General features: G+C 41.9%; 1 protein-coding gene across 2 annotated transcripts in view; it reads left to right on the forward strand.

Annotated features, from left to right (window-relative positions):
- MYLK4 (myosin light chain kinase family member 4) overlaps positions 1-5,854 on the forward strand; it is a 31,810-nt gene extending 25,956 nt beyond the window's left edge. For both annotated transcript variants that reach the window (XM_084282402.1, XM_084282403.1), the window contains exon 14: positions 904-5,854. The gene's annotated coding sequence lies outside the window, so the exon portion shown is untranslated. The remainder of the gene's footprint in view (positions 1-903) is intronic.
- Positions 5,855-19,503: the final 13,649 nt, after the last annotated feature.

A 19,503-nucleotide genomic window follows, 5' to 3' on the forward strand; every position in this document is an offset into this window, starting at 1 on the left:
TGCACTGGAAATTAATAACTCTCTGCGATCCTCAGCATTCATCCCTGCTTCACTGGTGCTGGGACAGGTTACATGAAGCTTTTGTCCAAACACTGGTGCACTTCTACATAGTAAATTTCAAAACTGATTTTCCCAGTTGTTTGATCTGTGTTTGCCATTTCAAGCTGCTGTCTGCACAGCAACCAAATGCTGAAAACTCTCCTGCTTTCAACCAGGAAGCACCGTATTACACAAATTTCTATTGTAACCAAGATCATCTTCGAGATAAATTGTCTGTCCAGCGGCAGTTAAAATTATTTTTAAATAAACCTTTTATAATTTTGTAACGTAGTAACTTACCCGTGATCTAACCTGCAGGAAAACCTGCTTTTGGCTTTTGCAGTATTTCCTCTGAGAGTGTTTTTCTATTTGGCGTTTATTTGAGTTTACTTAATGAGTGGATCTAAAGTCATAGCACTGCTTTGTTTTTAAAGAATCCCTTTAGCTATTTTTATCAGGCAAGTAGTGTGGTTGCCACATTTAACCCAAAATAATACACTCAAGTGCCAGCTGATTTAGGCCTGGCATCGTAAATGCTTGCAGTGGTAACACAAATAAATGGAGAGGTTCGCACTCTCCCTTTCTATGCTGGGATCTGTATGACAAGAGTGGCAAAAAAAAGCAGAGTAGCTACATTTCAAGGGAGACCTCCAGGACCTTTTCTGCCCTTAACAAAGAGGCCTTGTCTTTTTAAGGTGTCTTTTAATAAGGTGGCTGCAAGAACCCTTTGTGAGCAAGAAGCTTCAGCACTGCTTTCTTTTCCTTATGCACAAAGAAACCGCCATGTGGTTGTCCTAGAACGCTTAACCAAATAAAAAAGCACACTGCTGAATTAACTGGATTCTTGTTTTGTTTGTTTTGCAGAAAAGCTGCTGTGTGGTTACTGCTGCTAAGAGATTTGAAAATATCAGCAGTCTTGGTGCTTTACCCCCCTGCCATGACCGAGTCTTTTACTAAATGGACCAACAGCATTTTAGCTGCAGGATAAATCCCAGCATTGCTGAGCTGCTGCTTCTCTATTCAGCTCTCAAAAGAAGGAAAGTATTTCTCCAGTTTGAGGAAGGTGTCTCTTCTGGAGCACCACGTTCTCCATGTCTGGGAGTGCTACATTTGCTTGGTTTCACAAATATCTTTTCTCTATCTTGCCTTCATGAGGGTCATTTATTTTTCAAAGCTTGTTAGGATTCAAATTATCAGGTTAAATTGACTGTTTCTTCTCAGACAGAAGGCAAATTGGCACTGTGTTATATGTGTAGCCAAAAATGATTTGACACTGCAATCAAATAATAGGAAAAACAAACAAACAAACAAAGAGCCAATTTAAAGCTGCATTATGTAGATTTGAAGTTTGTTTTTCCTGTCATCCTAAAATGAGCTAAGGATTAGCTCAATGAAAGTTAAAGCCATGATAATGTACTGCCAATGGAAGTGAGAAATTAGGCTTTCCTTGCAGGTAGGTGGATTTGCTGCAACCATGATGCATTTTAGGATTTTTTTTTAGCCTGATGAATTGCTGTTCATTTTAAATACTCTTGTATTCATTCAACAAGAAAGAAAACAAGGCACTATTCACTCATACCCATGCAGGATGTTTTCTCCACTATGCAAGTGTAACTCAGAGCTGCTCCTCATAACCTCTGTTTTTCTAGTTTTCATTTCTTATATTGCTACCAAGTCCTTCTGACTCCTAAGTAAGGAAAAAAATGGGAATCAAAACAGCTGAATTCTTTACCTGATATTGTTTGAGTATGGCTCTTCATTAAGTGAATCTGAATCTTACTGGCCTATGCTGCGAGGTTAAAATAAGAATTATTCCCTGCTGTATATGGCTTTCTGACTGCTTGGTTTCAGAACTACATATATGCAAAATATAGCAAGTATTTTATTCCATGATGCTCACATATCGCAGTGCCTTTAGGTTTTCTTTGATTAATCCAGTTCTGATCAAACTACATATTAACATAATGATATCTATATATTTATCTATACATTTATCTATACATTTCATACATATTTATATTTGAATTATGTCTTTTATTAAAGGGGATCAACATAAAGACAAAACTCAACAGCGTTATTCATCACTACCCAATGCATTGTTTTCATACCTTTGTCCTTTCTGAATAGCACTCATATATGAAATAAAAGGGGCCCACTAATGGGACATCACATCACGACATCCTCTACAGCCAGTTTGATCCAATGCTTTAATGCCATTGTAGTAGATCTATTGAGACTGCTTCTGTAAACAAACAGGGCTTTTTACAGCTGTGAAATCTAAGAAATACTGACATGTTGTAATAGTTGTTGCAAGTAGATGAGAACCAGTACTACAATCACGCAACGTTTTACCATGTAACTATGATACCATGTAGAGCACTGCCACCTCAAAATCCTTATCTGTAGTCTTAACTGAAGTAAATGTTGACTAGCAGAAATGGAAGTCTCTCTGGGAATGTTGCTCTTGAGCAGCCTCAAAGCAAGGAAACCGGAATATGACCTTGAGATAGAAACTAGTTTGCTTATTTTTAGTCACCATTCAAGTTTCCATGTGCAAACAGAGAAGCTACCTTTCTGTTAAGGCTGGAATTCCCACTCTTGTCTGACTACCTTCAAAACAGTTAGCTTTTTGTGCAGTAAACAACTCAATGATCATACTAACATACAGCAGGCTAACTTTGGAATGACAAGATCTCATTGTGCACTTCAGTGCCAGTATTATAGGCTTGAATTTTGTTTTTCCTGTGGTGGACATTTACATGAGTATGAATAATTGCATGTCATTTTGACTCTTAGTAACTATACTAAAATAACAGTGTGACTATAGTCTTATCTGGTTTGTTGATCAGTTAAACTAAGAGAATTTATCATTTGTAGATCCGTGCAGCTGAGTTGTGATGCAGAGCTTCATGCCATAAGGATCAGCCACATGTTAGGGCGCGTTGCACTGAGTCAGGCACTGATACTCCAGGAGTCTACTGGGGAACGTGGCCTCTTGCACACAGCCACAGAGATCATCTGTACAGCTCTCTGTCAGAAATACACACATGTAAATTACTAGGGAGGGTGGACATATTTCACCTGCTTTGAGAGGGAAGGCCCTTTCGAAAGGCACAAATCAAGGAGGGGCTACCTCTCTACTTCCTTGCTTGTGCAACTGGGCAGGGTGCTAATATTTTCGAGGGATTTAAATTCCACTGTCACTAGCATGGATAATGATGGTCACATTCTTGAGTCTCGTCTGTAAACTGCCCCACTTCTCCTGTAACGAGGGATGGGACAGTTGGGGGTGGTTTGACTGCGCGAGTGTCTACAGTGACTGATGTCTGGTACAAGCACAGGACTACAGGTGTCCAGATGAGGAGGAAAAATCCCAAGCATACGTCTTGCTATTGCCCCAAAGACTCTAGATTTAAAGCATTATGTGCATAATGTGCTTTATTAAGATCTTAAGTGTTATTAAGGGTAAAAAACAATTACACTGCTGCATAATTATCATTACCATGTGTAGTGGTGTGCCTGAGAAAAGTTTCTCCAGAGATGCTTGTTTGTATCTTTGCTGACTGTAGCAGTTTAGTTAAATAATACTTGACACAGCTCCATTTTAGTGCCTTCCTAATTCTGTCTCGTTGCACTTTGAGCAGCATGCTGTTCTGTGTGTGTGTAAGTTTGTTGTTGATTGTTTTCCTTAAATATATTCTATAATGACTAATAACTAAAGACTGCTATAATAAGTTATTGTTTTGACACATCATTATTTATTTTCTACTAGGTAATAATAAGTTGGTTAAGTTCTAATAAGTCAACTGCATCTATGTGAGTTTGCTTATTGTTCATTTTTGTTGCATATTGGTTTGAGAGACTTTATTTGGAAACTGTGAACTTCTGTGCCTGAGAGCGGGTTTAGGTGTGAAGGGCACTTTACTTTAGCTGTAGTCACTGCATTCAGCTCTATAACCACAGACAGTCAGAGACGGCTGCAGGTTCTGCAAGAATCACAAGGGAACAGAATGATCTGGAAACATCAGTTGTGTTGGAAGGGATAAAGTGCCAAGATGAAGTATTTGTTCTGCGTATGCCATTGTATTCTTCCAGATGTGCAAATTAGAGGTCATACCACTGGAACACAGTGATTTATATCAGACGATGACTTGACCCCAAGTTTGCATACAGACTCACTGCTAGGCTGCAGCAAGGAAAAGAACTTTCTGTTCACACAGGCAACTTCAACAACTATATTACACAGCAACCCTTCTGCAGGAATGACCTGTGGGAATTCACAGGGAGCTGAAGGCACTCTCTGGCTGCCAAGTTCTCCCATGGTCTTGGAGGTAACTTTACTTAGGGAAGCACAACTTAATTCGTCCAGCACTTGTAAGAATTAGGATGCTGTTATTCCTAATTCTGTAGATACAGCAGAGAGACTCAGCTAGATAAAACCTCAGAGTTTTGCTCAGGATATACTAGAGCAGTCTAACATTAGCATCAGAGTTATAAGCAAATTTGTTTCATTCAAGGTGGGATGCTAGTGGCTTTCCAACAATTTTTTACATGTTGAACAACCTGGAGGCGATGAAATGGGTAAAAACCTCTACCACATAAATATTTCCATACTATCAAATCCATATTTGTGCAAACCTGGAGCCAGTCACTCCCCTGAGTACCCTCATAGAGTAAGAAGCTGGCAATCTGTGACAGTCTGGTCTGGAGATTATAACAGAAGCTACGTTTTAATTTCTTTTTCATATTCCTTCTAATGACAGAAGTGGAATAAACTTAAAGCCTAAGCTAAACTCTTCTATAACTTGATTCCTATCAGAAATAACAGTGCAGCTCCACAGATTTAAACAAGGGAAGCGCTTGGTCCACATTTTGAGATACAAGTAGCACAAGAGCCCAGTTTAATCTCCCCTCCTCACCAAAAAATAAAAATATAAAATTATAAGTTAAAAAAACCCACAAAACTACTTTGCCCTAGTCCTCAGCAGTTAAAATATAAAGAACCTTACTTTTTAGCAGTTGAAGTAGTTCAGTGAAGATACATTTTTCTGCAGTGGTTAAATTGCTGTAGTAAGGGTCAAGATATTTTAGCATCTTCAGTTCAGTGCTGATATTACTGGCAGTGTCTTTCAGCAAAATGGTCCCCACCAGCAAGTGTTCTGCTTTTTGCCACTGATGGGGATCTGAAAACTGCCCATCCCCTTCCCCTGGCCTCACCAGTAAGCAGAGCATTTCTTAGCTTGTGGTGCCTTAATATGGGATAAGGGTTGCAATTCTGCTTCGTGTCAAGCCCGCAGTGGTGATGAATGAGCACCGATGCTCCAAACTCCTTCCTGCTTTCGAGGAGGATGCTGCATTTTCACATCCTACTTCTGTTGTCTCTGATATATACTTGTCCTCATGTCTCATGTGAATAAAACTAAACACTGCATGAATCCATTTAGGGACATTAGACTCTTTCACCTTCCATGAAGGCTTAATAGCTGAACAACTAACTACCTGTTTCAAGTATTAGATGAAGACTGGTAGATATAATGCTTTGTAAATATGTTGTTTAGCTATGTCAGTAGAGTTAGCAATCACATTTTGGTGTGGCAGAACTAATGTTTGTGTACCCCACAGCAACTTCTCTTAGATGACAGGCGTATGAGAACTAAATCACACAGCATGTGGATTTTCACATACCGTATCGTTTTCCTTGCACATCTGGTTTTGTAGATTAACTCATGTATCTCTGGTACGTGTTCTTTTGTGAAAAACATAAAGCAACCTTGTAAACAGATGACAGGAATAAATGCTGATTTTGTTTACTCCATGGCTTTTGTTTATTGTATTTAATGTGCCTGTCATTTATGCTAGTAAGTAATAGAAAGAAACAGTGACTTTTTGCCAGGTACTGGCTATGAAGGTCTCTAGGTACGCAAAGAAAGAGTAATTTCCATTGAAACAAATGCAGATACTTAAGCCAAAGGTCTGCTCAGGCTCACAGCTTGTACTTTACTTACCCCTTGTAGCAAAGCCACTGCTCTCTCTGCAAATCACTAGGGCTTGGCGTACTCTTGGACAAAATCTTGCTGCATGTCCTCAGATCAGATCAGTGGAGAGGAAAGAAGAAATTTCTAGTGCTCATTCATTCAGTGCAGCTGGTGCCAGTCTCTTCTCCCTAAATAGTCACACTTTGGACTGTTGGCTAGCTATTCAGTATTGCTGTCTGAGGAACACACTTATGCAATGTCCTAGCTCACTGACTAATAAAACAGCCTGAAATCAAACGGATGCTTCCTGCAGTGTTAAATTAACCTCAAATTGGATTATGTAGTTTAAAAAAAAAAAAAAAAAGTTATAGGATGAGAAAGCAGGAAGCAACCTCATACTGGCACTGGGCTATATTCAGTTAGGCAGCACTTTTCCTCCAAGGTTTATGCACAACTCTGGTTGCAACACTTGAGACATTTACCATGCTTTAAGACTTGAGGACTGGCTTTGATTTCTTACAGTAGAAGTCCCACTTAATTTCAAGCTTTCCAGGTATAAGATCTAAGCATGCAACAGGACACCCCCTGGTCAATTTATAAGTTAAATTGACCAAAGAGTTACCCTCATCCCTGGGGGAGCGCCACACTTCTCACCAACACAGAGCAAAGGCAGCACAACCCAGCTGGTAGATCTTGGGGTTGGAGGGAGCAAAGAGCCCAGGAAACAACTTTCTGAGAGCTAAGTGTAGGACACACAGCTATTGCCTCTTACCACCAGCTTGATGCAGCCCTGAGACCACCAATCTATCAACTTGTGCTTGGTAGCCTCTTTCTCTGCACGTGTCCTGTGCAAGGAGGCAAGAGGTTGCTCTTACAAGTGAGGCTGTGAGGCCTTTGCACAAAGGCTCCATCCTCCCTTTCTCCTGAAAAAGTCTTCTAACAGTCCTTAATGTTATCTGTAACACTGTGTTATGTGGGATTATTGAGGTGCTGCACCCATGTTTGCTCTTCATTTGCTTTTCTGAAGCCAGTCACTGTTGTTTCTTTTAGCTTTAAATTCTTTTGACCCTCATGGAGGAGTTTTTTTCCTTGAAAATATTAGCATCTGGGCTTTATAGCTGATGAGGAAGACTTTGCCGTAGTACCTCAGTCATCTCAACAGCTCCTGCTAAATAAATGCCACTGGCAAAAGTAAAATAATGGGGATAAAATAACACTCGGCTCCCTATATGTGTCTGTAAAGCAACTCCACACTTTTAAAATGTGTTCGCTAAGTGCATGTGGTTAAAAATATGTTGACTACAGGAAAAAAGTCCAACAAGGGACATTCATAATTCTTCATTAATTAATAGTCAACCCTTTTTCTCCCCCAATTATTTCAAACACCTGCTCACAGTAAATTTCCTTTGCAATTTTTTAATGCTACTTTAATATTACCCAGGACTTGGAAACATACACTGAGCTTCTCTTAGTTTTAATTATTTTCAAATTAATTTTAATTTTCTGAATATTTTCAGTCCTGCCCATTTGTTCAATAAAACTGAATTTTAATTTTAATTTTTTATTTATTTTTTTTTTCTTAAAGGCCTCCTAAAGTTTCCAGAGACTGCTTTTATTGGCTGTTTTAATGAAAGGTTTTGGAAAGGGACTGGAGGCTTCCAAATTCCTCTCTTGAAGACTCCTCATCCAAAAAGAAGGGAAGGAAAAAAAAAATCACTTCACCCAGGGTGACTCACTTTTCTTGCCCACGGCAGGTACTCATTTGGGAGCTAATCCATCATGCACTAAGGGAGATGTGGGTCCCTTGGGTCTCGGTGACTTTGGTGAGAGGCGAGGACACAAGGATCCAGCTCTCACAGCTCCAGGTGATGCTGTCTCAGGGCTGGATGTGCAGAGTGCCTCTCATCATGGTCATGAAAAAAAAAAAGCACACAGAAACAACCTTTGACATCCCAAGATCAGAAGCAGGTTGTTTTCTGCTCTTAAATACTGCAAGCAGTTATAAGGAAATAAATGCAAGCCAAATAGCGCTGGTGTGAACCAGGGAATATGTGGACTGTCCCCCCCTCAGTGCTGGTCCTTGCCTCTGCTGTGCATCTATTTTATCCTCAGGTGCTGAGCTGCCTGGCCCAAAGCCTCCCGACCTGCACCTGTCCCCACTGGGTACATGAGGAACATGTTCACTGCCACCAAAAATCAGATGTGAAGCAATCTTCAGGGCATAACTGATTCTTATCCAGATCAGAAAGAGGAAGGGAAGGTGAACCTTATCTTTTTCCAGACTCACCCACCCCTCACCAGATAACTTAAATGCACCTCATCTCTTTGCTTCAGGTGTCCAGTCATAGTTTCATAAACTCTTCTGTGGCTATCTCCATAATGTACGTAGGTGCGACATCTGACCACTAAAAACAGGTCATGGCAAATGATGTTCAAGGGTGATCTTGGTACTTTGGAAACAAAAATGAGTCCGCAGAGAGGACACCAGGTCACCTCACTTAAAGCGAAGCAAATTCCTTAAATATACCAATTCTATCTTGGACAGTGTAGGCTCAGGGGCTGGAGATGGCTTAGAAATACATGGCAGGGTCTTGCCTCACTGAAATGTGTTATGGTTGCTGTCCGCCCGACTGGTCACTGTTCAGTGTGTAAGCATGCAGCTAGCTTGATTTCCTTGCATATCAGCGAGATGGATCCTGAGCATGATGCCTTCCTGAGCTGTGGCCAAAATCAGCAGCCGGCCAGGACCACCGGGGTGGAGCTGGGAGCAATGTGAAGGTGATGTCCCCACGGGGAGCATCCCAAGAGGCGATGCTCAGGTACCCGCCCCAGGGCCAGGCAGCTGATGCTGAGCAAGGATGCCGCTTGAGACACCTTGCTGCAAACGGCTGCTGTGGCCGCGAGAGGTCAGCATTGTTGTTCCTTAGTCAATAAAACGGTCCCTTCGATCTCTTTAGTGAGGGGCTGCCCTGGAAAGTCAAGCTGTATCCAGACCTGCCCACGCTGGCTGGGGTGCGCAGTGCTGTGGCACCCCCAAGCCCCACTAAAGGACCACCTCGCCAGCCATCCATGCAGAGATGGGTAGCCTTTGAAACCCCTCCAAGTGATACAACACTTTATTTTCAGGCACTGCACTAAATACAGGTTTTAACCTGTATTTACACGATGTAGAAGGACCTAGGGAAGTGCCTGAGGTATGATACCAGAAAGGGGTCAGAGGGTCTGTGCAACATGGAGACTGGTCAAGGCAAATGTGGAGAACAAGTTGAGGAGCCAGGAGAGCTTTTTGCTTACTGCTGTTTCATACCACTCTCACTTTAGCCACAGTGCTACCTTAGCTCCTCTGCAGAACGGGAACAGCAGACAGATCTGATTTAGGATTTGCATATAAATCAGCTGACATAAGTGGAAAAGCATGAAGAAACGTGCACACCCCTCTCATAAATAGAGAGCTCTCCACCACATGGTCCGTACATCAAGAGAGATATTAAATGAGATACTAAATGAGATATTAAATCCATTGAGTGAGATGTCAACCACTACTCTACTGGCTTAAATGGGAAGTGAGAGCATTTGGCAACAACTAGGGCTGGTTCTTTATGTAGTAAAACACTTATTCTGTCTTTGCTCTGTGCACAGATATCCTGTGGTTGTCCTGAGGAAAAGGACAAGAGCAGAGGTCTCAAGTTCCATGTGTTATCTCTTCCTCTGTTTCTATAAAAGCTGAACGAACATAACTGAAGTAGAAACAGAAATTATATGATCTGAGAAGACTTCTCTGATGGCTATGGCTGCTGTTCAGTACATAAAATAACATAAGAACTCATGCAATTGCTTTTTAAACTTTTTTTTTTTAATTAAAAAAATACATCTTATGTCTTCTGCTTTTTTTTTTTTCTTTTTTTTTTTTCTTTTTTTTTTTTTTTTTTCACCTTCTAGCCTTTGGGTCTTGTCCTACATTTGCCAGGTTGAACAAATCCCTACTAGCAAGCATTTTCTCCTCACTTATGTGCTTCTAGACTGACCAAGCCATTCATTACCTTTTCTTTAAGATAATTCTATTTCCCTTTTTCACCATTTTCATGTATCTCTTTCATATGCAAATATTTGCTTTCTGATGCCATTCTTAAACTGCAGACACTGTAATACAACACAGCATGCCATTATCTGTCACCTCAGTGTCAGGTGTAATAGAAGCATGAGGTCCTTCGTATTCGTTCCCTGTCTGCCCATTTCTGTGCTCGTGGTTGCCATTAGCCTCGCTGTTCATCAGGTCAATAACTTAGAGCAAAGACCTGCAAGTTCCTAGTGCCTGGCTTTCACCACTTGCCAGGACACAAGTTCCCAGTCCTTGAGCAGACCTGCATTCCTTTGGCACTTGGCTAACAACATCGGCGGGTAGGTGGCAGTCCCTGGGCTCCCGAAAATAAACGCTGTTTTTCCATGAGTGGCCCTGCCTTCTCTCCATGTACCAGGTGCAGAACCCATATGCCAGCAGTGTCTCAGGTCAGTCCAAGGGTTTTCACCCCAATCCCTTGTGGCTGGAGCTCTATCCTTCTGATCAAAGTTTAAATTCCAAAGAAAGAAGTGGCATCGACAGAGAAGACTTGTTATGGAGATGTTGCATAAATAAAGAAAGGCTTTGTTTGTGGGGGTCAAGGGAAGGAAAACATCCACAGCAAGTATGGCAGTGAGCTAGGAGGTAATCCAGGCTTAAGAAAAGTCAGAAACCTGGCTCACTGTAAGCTCACAATATTGATGGTTGTAGGAGTGAGGAAATCTAGCGGTACTACATTTGCCAGTGAGGAAAAAGTACTTTTGAGAGTTTAGCGGAATGTTTGAATGTAAGTTGGAGAAGAAATGAGAACAAATTAATCTGCTTCATTGCTTAATTGTGTTGCACCTTTACTACTACTGCCATAGTATGATGATGTCCAGGGGTCCTGCTCTGAGATCATTTTGCTTTACCATCTCATGACTGAGAGAGTCCCTCACCCGCACACTTTGCAGCCCAAGCAGACAAGCAAGCTGAAGACAGGGAAGAGAACAGAGGTGCAAAGTGGCTTGTCCAGAGTCTGCCCCCTTTCCAGCCCTGCTCACACGCTGCTCCCCTTGTCTAAAAAAGCTGCATTCCCAGCTGCTGGCCACCACCCACCCCTACCACCAGCAAGCCCCTGCCACCCAGGTGTGCTGCTTCACCACTTGTGTGAGTGCTCCCCAGCCTTTCCCAAGCAAAAACAGAGCTCAGGCAGTAGATCATTGCTAACCCAGCTCATGCTGACAGAGAGCAGCTAATAAACACTCACAAATGCAGCTCTGGCAGCAGCTCTGGCAGAGGGAAGATGATGAACAGCCAGGGGTGGGATGAAGCTTCTCATGTCCACAGCCAGCTCGGCTGCAGCCTGGTGGACCAGCGAGCACGTTCTGTGGAAGAGCTTCAACTCCAGCTTCTGGTGCTTACCCCAGCTGCAGCTCCTGCTGCCTGCACACTTCTCTGGCACGGGCAAAGAATGTGGCTAGGTCACCTGAAAAAAAGTGGGTGATTCACTGGGGACATGAATGTGAGCCCCAGCAGCTCAGCTGGCCATCGACAAATTTATTGGTCGTCCGGAGGATAAAATGGGTAAAGGAGGGGAGAAGACTGCAGAAAATAGTTTGTTACAAATAGGCAAAATCAGGCAGCAGAAGGTGGAGGATGCAATCCTACTCACACTGCTTCCTGCTGTGGTGAGCACCTCTGAAGGCAAGGCAACGTTACAGGGGATTTGGCTAGACAGGGTCAGGGGCCTTGGTTGTGCTGGTTTGTGGGGAAGGCTCTCACCACAGCCCAGTGAGAGGTCAAACACCAGCCTGATTCTCCTTTCAGCCCCAACCTGTGTTCATATATTTGCATTTAAATGGGAAAAGCTCCACGCTGTATGGCATGTGCTGACACCAACTTTCACATTCAGCTGTCACGGGGTGCCTAACCAGCATAGGCATGAGGGATGGGCAATCTCAAAAGACAGCCATGGTGAGATGGGCAGCATCTTCTCTCTCTGCTACCACCTGAACCACAGGAATAAGGAACAGGCTGAAAGTGCTGGCAAAGCAGATGGAGGGAGGCCTGAATTTCTTGAGCAAACTCCTGAGTGGTAGCATACTCCAAGTAAAGGCAGCACTGTTAATTTTGAGCATCAAAGCTTCAACACCTTCCAAAATCCTGAGAGTGGCTTAAAGATGCTGAGACTTCTTAAAAAAAAAAAAAATAAAGTATAAGTCAATTTCTTTTTATTTTCCTTTGGGTTTTGGAGTCTTTGGGGGATAATTTTCTTCCTCTTTGTTGCAAAAATAAAGGTTTACCTTTTGCTCTGAATGAATGCAGAGAGCCTTCTGGAATCCCTTGATTCCAGCTTCTGGCTCTTTAAGGGAAACACCAAAAGTCATTAAGATGTGCAATTAAATCATGACCGTGGCTAACACAGCAAATATAAATGCAAACCCTGCCCTAGAGAACAAAGACCCATTCATTCTGCCTAAATTGGTTTTGAGGCTTGCTTGCTGCTTCTTTTTTTTTTTTCCCCCGTCCTTATTTCTTCAGAACGCTGGGGAACTTTCTTGGCTTGCGCCACATCCTGGATAGTTAGAAAAGCCCATGCTCAGCAGCCTGAGTCCGCCTTGCCTCCTGTCTGCCACCCCTCTAGAAAAGCAAGGCTACAGGCAAACGTCAGCAGAGAGGGAGCAAAAATAAAGAGCCTTGATAACTGAGGTAAAGTGGCCATTGTGCAACTACGAACGATAGGGGTAGAAATATAGGAGCTGGAAATGTCAAAAGGCAGCTGAGGTTGCATTTCTTATTGGAAGTAATAGGTGAGGGAAGATCAGTCGTCGGCAGGCACTCTTACTTCATACATCGAGAAGGATTTGCCAGCAAAGGATATTAACGACCTGAGAGTGAATTGCAAGTCCACGAGGGAAATCTGAACTGAAAATGGAAAAGACAGAAAGCTAGGCAGGGGGATTTGTATTGGGTTAAAGTGTCAACATTTAGAGATGGATGGATCACTGTAGCTCAGACTAGGAGAAAAAAACAAAACAAAGAAAAAAAAAAAGAAAGAAAGAAAGAAAGAAGAAAAAAAACACCTCTCAACAAAGAACCCCAAATAAACAGCAAACCACAACACCAGTGTCACCATTTACCCCAAATTTAAGGCCCTGTCAGCTTGAACTTTTTTGCTTGGTCATGAACGTGCAACAGAATTGGCTTGAAGGTTAAAAGTGGCAGTATACAAAGGGACAAATTGCCTCTGCCACCTTTCAAAAAATTTTTTTGTCCCTTCTCTACATTTCCCCCCCCCCCCCCCTCCTTTTTTCTAACTCTTGAAAGTCAGTTTCATCTCTCTGGTATTCAGTGAGATTTCCCTGCCCCACCACCTGTTTCCAGATGAAGGAAATTCAGAAGGTAGTGCATCGAAAGGGGCTGTTGGCCAGGTAGGTGGAAGGGTGAAATCCTTGGGGATGTGTTTTTTTGGAGACCACAGTATGTACTGGAGCGCTCTGTTTTATAGTCCTATCTCTGTTCCTGTCATGAATATATATTACAAGATGTAATCTGTGAAAAACATCTACCATATTTTTCACTCAACAAAAGTTCTCTATTTAAACAGGAGGACCACACATTTGAGATATTATGCTCATGCTGCAATTTACAGGATGGACTTGGGCTTTTTTTTTTCCCCCCCTTCTTAGGAATCATTTAAGTTCCAGGCATTTCCATGACTATTTATGCCCTTTAATTCCTGCAAACTGGCTGAGTGCCTTGGATTTGTCTTCCTCTTTCTGCAATGAGGCATGGTCCGCTTGGGCCCTGTAGCTTGCTAATGCAAAAAGTGGCCATGTGTGAGCCAGAAGAGGGGCCATGGGTGGGGACCAGGGGGTCCGTGCTCCCGGCACGGGGCAGGTCATGGGAGGGCCCTGCCTGGGGTTTCACGAGCCTCTCATGAGGAGACAGTTGAGTGCCGGTCCAAGGAACAACATAAAACTGGCACAAAAATCCTTTTTCTTTCAAGCTACAGGGTTTTTCAATCAACTACAGATTCTAGCTGCAAGTTGTGAAATTTGGCTGCTGCTTAGGTTTAATTTATTAACAGTTTAATCCAAATTTACAGGAGATTAGCCAAATTTGTTACTGCGCATGGCCAAACTAGAAATTGGTCCTAGTTTCACCGGAGATAGAGATTCCTTATAAATTCCCCAGGATGCCTTGATTTTGGATGTATGAGAAACATAGAACCACCAAAATGCAATCCACCACCCCGTTCCACTCTTTTCTCTTACAGTTCTAAATGTAAGTTGTGCTGTGGTGTGTGGAAAACATTTACACAAATTTCCCACACTTTCCCAAATCTTAGTCTTTATTCCAGGAGAGCATGTGAGTTGGCTTTTTCCCAAAGTCATTCAGCCACTGCTAAATAAGATAGACGAAGGAAGTAGGCTACTTCAGGAGCTCACACCAGTGTTACGAGGGTTGATTTTCATATTAACAGGATACCAGTCAAAACTTCCTTCATGTTATCTTTCTGGTGGCATTTTTTCTTAAATCCTTTGTGTTCTCTCAGAAGCATCGCCCCACATTTTTTTCCTGACAGCATTCCTAGGGTTCTTAGCTGCATTATGGTCAACCGAGCTGGTCAAAAATGCTATACAACATTGGGATTTTCCAACTCTTTAAAATAAAGTTTAAAAGTTTACACAAGTAGTAAAAGTGTTCTGAAAGCCTCTTATATAATTTTGTTGCTTTTAAGCAAATAAGTTGACTAGATAAAGCACTTTAAGCAGCTAGGATTGAGCATGCCCATTCTGTATTCTCATAAGAAAGGCTTAAGACACTAAGAAGTTCAGCCTACAATAAAGGCTCCCAACTTTCATCCCTTAGCTCAGTGAATTGTCAACTACATCTCCACAGACCAAAGAGACTGCTCTGGCTGCTTCAGTTTTATGCCAGAAAGTGAGCAGACGTGTTTTCTGGGATGTCCAGACAGATGGGCTCATTTCTGGAGCATTTCTTCTGTCAGGACATGAGAAAGAACAGAATATTGGTGAAGGATGGGATTCAAGAGAAGAAAAAAATACACTTATTAGCCAGCACCGTAGCAGAAGGCCAATGGAGTGAGCATGGAAAGGAGGTGGGTGTAAGCTCTGAGGAAGTTCCCCCCTCCAGTATTTCAGTGGATATCTGCATCACTTTGGATCACTTTTTTTTGTTGTTTGTTTAATATGACTTGGAAGAAGAATCAGATTTTTGCCTGTCTAGGAAACGTCAGGCACCAGTTAAAACACACCCTGGTTCAGCAGAAACCAAAGCCCAAACGCACAAAGGTTTTTGGACACCTCATAATGTGCCTGTGGTCCTGGCTTCCACTCGTTGCAAACCAGGCATGGGAACCAGGAAGGGGCTGCAGCTTCTCACACCCACGTCTTCCCGGGTCCAGAAAGCTGCCTTCATAAAGAGAAGCCGTGCTGCTGAACTTCACAGGGAGCAAGAAACCACAGGGCACAGCCAGAGGAAGGCCCGGTGGGCAGAGGCTGGAGAAGCAGGCCACAGCACCTGGAGCAAGAGGCATAGAGGCAGGAGCTCACCTGAGGCGTGGAAGGGTCCCTTGGGCTGTCACATCCAGCTGGGGCTGGACCTTGGGTGGTGCTGGCTGAGTCACTACTGGCAAGCGATGACCCAGTGAAGTCACCCAGACCGCTTCATGCGAGTCACTGCTCGCTGGTACAGACCTCCCAGCCCACCTCTCCTGCGCTCTTGGCAACAGAACCTAGAGTGAAAACAAATAAATAAAACAAAAAGTAAGAATGAAAGAATAAAACCATCTCCCTCAACCCCCCAGCTAGTGTTTTCCAATATGTTCAAAGCCTTTGAATGCAAAATACTTGGAACTTATTTTCAGAAAAAGTTCCAAAGCCTTCCCAAAGCCCAGATTTGTCTAGACTCTCCCATCCTCAGTGCAGGGAAACAGGGTGAATGGATAGGGTGTGATACAGACTTTTCTGAAAGTTTGTTTGGATTTCAGGAAGTGAACAAGATAAGCCAAATGGCCCTTTCCTGCTTTTGCTCTTTAAATTTCTTTATTTATTTTTTTTCTCAGTAAGTCCTGACAAGAAATGCTTGGAATAAAGAAAACTCAGATGAGTTTGTTGAGCTGCTCCCCCCACTTCACCTCTCCTTTAAAAAAAAAAACACCCACACACAAAATTGGGAGATAGCACCAAATCAGTCTTTATTAGCTGAGCCCCCGGACACATATGAAAGCTGTTTCCATTGCCATTCCTGCAGCATAGAACATTATTTTCCTTCTTTTTCAATCTCTTTCAAATCTTGCAGGGGGACTGAGAAATAATTCACTACAAAATACATCATGGACATGGAGTATCTAATCAGAAGGGGGAGAAAGGAAATATTCTTTATCATCTTGAGTGTCACAGGTGCTGAAGTGTGAATGAGCCCTTTGAAGACACATCAGCCTTGAGGCTAGAAAAGCCTGAGAAAAGACAGATCAGTGAGGCCATTCTCCAGCCCAGCTGCCCTGCATCCAACAAAGGTGCTGGGGACTGTGTAATAACCAGTTACAAATATCCCTTCCTTGGACGGCTTTGTTCCTGTGTTTTGGCCAGTATACTCGTTTATTGGCATAAGGTCTGCTGAAGGAAGCTTCCTTCTCCTTCTGTTTTTACGCAGTCTAATGTACCTGTGTCTGACCCTTTCTGTCCTAATTCAGACAGACCTCAGAATTTTAGGTCTGAGAAATCTGGATTTCATACTGGGGTACCTATATCTATAACCTGTTTGTTTATTTATTTATTTATTTATTTATTTATTTATTTTTCCTGTGAATGTTCCTGTCTAGGATAGAGTATTTTTAACTGAGAGAAAAAATCAGATGTCCCAATATAAATTAATTTTATTTTCCTTACCCAACTCCAGTACTATCATACCACACCAGCTACCAGCTCTGTGGCCTTGCTCCTGTTACAAAATGCAAACATTTGCCAGCAGCACATTTTAGAAAGAAAGAATTTTAATACTTGATCAGAAAAATCTCTGGAACCCTGCATATTATTGTAAGTTGGAGGCTGGGGAAATAAATTCTTCTCCTCTGCTGGAACATGCTGACCTTCCTCCCCTCTTGTTTGTTTGTATGATCCTAATGAATTTCTTATTTGAAATTGACACCACCTAAAAGTGTTTCCTAGAACTAGTTTTATAAGCAGCTTGATAAACTAACTCTAGAAGTTGGGTATTTGAAGGTCATTTACTGTAATAGAGGCTTTTCCACCAGCAGATGTTACCATAGCATAACAGGAAGATTGAGAAAGACTACAGTAACAAGGATATTGATGCCACTAAAGGAAAGTAAAAGTTAATGCACCAGATACTCTTTGAAAACATAGATGATAAATGCTCAGAACGATTTGAAATCTGTAGCAGTGATGTGAGTGGCATGTAATATAGGATTTGTAATGATAAGACATTGTTCAGAAAAAAAAAAAATGTTTTGTTTGTTTGTTTGTTTGTTTGTTTGTTTTGGACAGGCCACTAAGTCATTTGCTAGTAGTTGGTGCTTCATTCATTGAAGATACATCCCTGTTGTGAAAGATATAAATACTGAAAAACTCTTAATCATACTGCACATATAGCAGTATGAGCATCTGCTCACCCCTTTCCAAGGGGCTTCTTCTCAGCTTTGGAGATCTTTAAAATGAGGGAGGAACAGTTTATTTTCCATGTTCCTTAACTGAAAATTAAGAAAAAATTTTGATTGCCTTTTCAATGAAGAAATCAGTAGGGAATTATGATAGTTAGACATTATCTAGGTTCAAAAAATACCCAGCTTTTCTTTAGCTGCCTGAATACCTTTCTATATTTGTATCTATTTGCCTAATCATTTTATTCTAACCTGTCCTTAATTCACCAGCTGTATTGAGTCTGATTCTCTTCAACTGTAAAACAGAACTAATTCTGTGCTATAATGGTGCCATAAATTCAAAGAAACTGCTGTGTGAAATCATTCCAAGACTTTCAGGTAATATACACTCTAGCCATGCTATCTCTACAATGCCAGGTAATCCTAGACGTGTTTTGGGGGTATTTGTGTGTGTGTGTGCATGGTGCTGTTACATCTTCACTAGGAGATGTACTACAGAGCTGCTGTCAGATCATAAAGCTGTGACATCCCCAGCAGTTCAGTCCTTTGCAAACTCAAATATGCTAAAAAGCATTTCCAACTTTTTTTTAAAAAAAAAAAAAAAAAGAAAAGAAAACAAAAAAAAGAACAGTATATATGTTTCACCACTTACTCTGCTGCAGCCACTATTTTGGCTTTTTCTCTCATTTTGTTTCTTTCAACTATTAGTTTGTTTCCCTGGTGGGAAAAGAAATGAGAGTAATGTACAGAAATCATAACCGGCATCGGGTTTAGGATATCTGGAACAAAGACAAGGATGTTGTCATTTGGACAGAGAACGGTGGTATAAAGAAAGAAGAACCCAAAGAAACCTAAGAGTCAAATGAAGGAATTGTAGACCACTCCAACTAGCTAATTATCATGTATTTTGGGCTGCCCAATTGCTAATGACATATACTTGCCTCAAAATTTCAAGAACTAAATGCTTAAAATGTGTGTTCAGTACACCGCAAAAGTGTCTTCCTTATGCATTTACATATCCAATTATAAGTGCCCAGATTTAACCAGTACCTGTAGCAAATAGGTATTTTCCGTAAAGCTACGACTGCTTCAGCTGTGCCTAAAATGGCTGAGGGGCCAAGGACACTCTTTTCAGTGTGGGTGGCTATGCAAAACCCAAACCCATCTGGGAGGCAGTTAGACTGCAAGTCTCAATTTGTCATGCTTAATTTCACCATTTATGGCTGCAATACATTATGTTTGGTGAGGGAGTATCAGCAGCATACCATGCATTAATCCAAAGGCTGAATTCCTTAGTAGATTAAATAGCCTTCATCTCTGATAAGTGACTGCATTTCTGTTGCACGAACAGTGCTGTGAAGCCCATAATGCTGTTAATAGCTGGGAAAGAGTGCAGCATGAGAAAGTCCCTCTCCAGACTCACTTCCTCAGGATGTCGTTTGGATTTAGAAATATCTGTGGGCTGCAAAGCTTCCACCCACGTTTCTAACTTCAGTCTTTCCTGGATGCTTGTGTTCCCTTAGGACCAACATATCATGGTATACCAAAAAATATTATATATATAACTTTGCCCTCTAGATCAGCAGTGCCCTCTGGAAGAACCCTTTGTTTTACTGGCAACAGCAAATACACATGTTATCCAAAGCTGCGAAATCAGCAGAAAAGAAGAGCTTTTCTCTTTGACAGCAGCTGTAGTTGTCTGGGCTAAAATACCTCAGATTAGTATGAAAGTTTACCACAAAATATCCCCATCCTGCCCAAAACATGCCCTTTCTCTCCTTACCTTCCAGTCTTGGCAGCAT

Source organism: Netta rufina, assembly GCF_964035555.1.
Source record: "Netta rufina genome assembly, chromosome: 2".
Taxonomy (NCBI): Eukaryota; Metazoa; Chordata; class Aves; order Anseriformes; family Anatidae; genus Netta; species Netta rufina.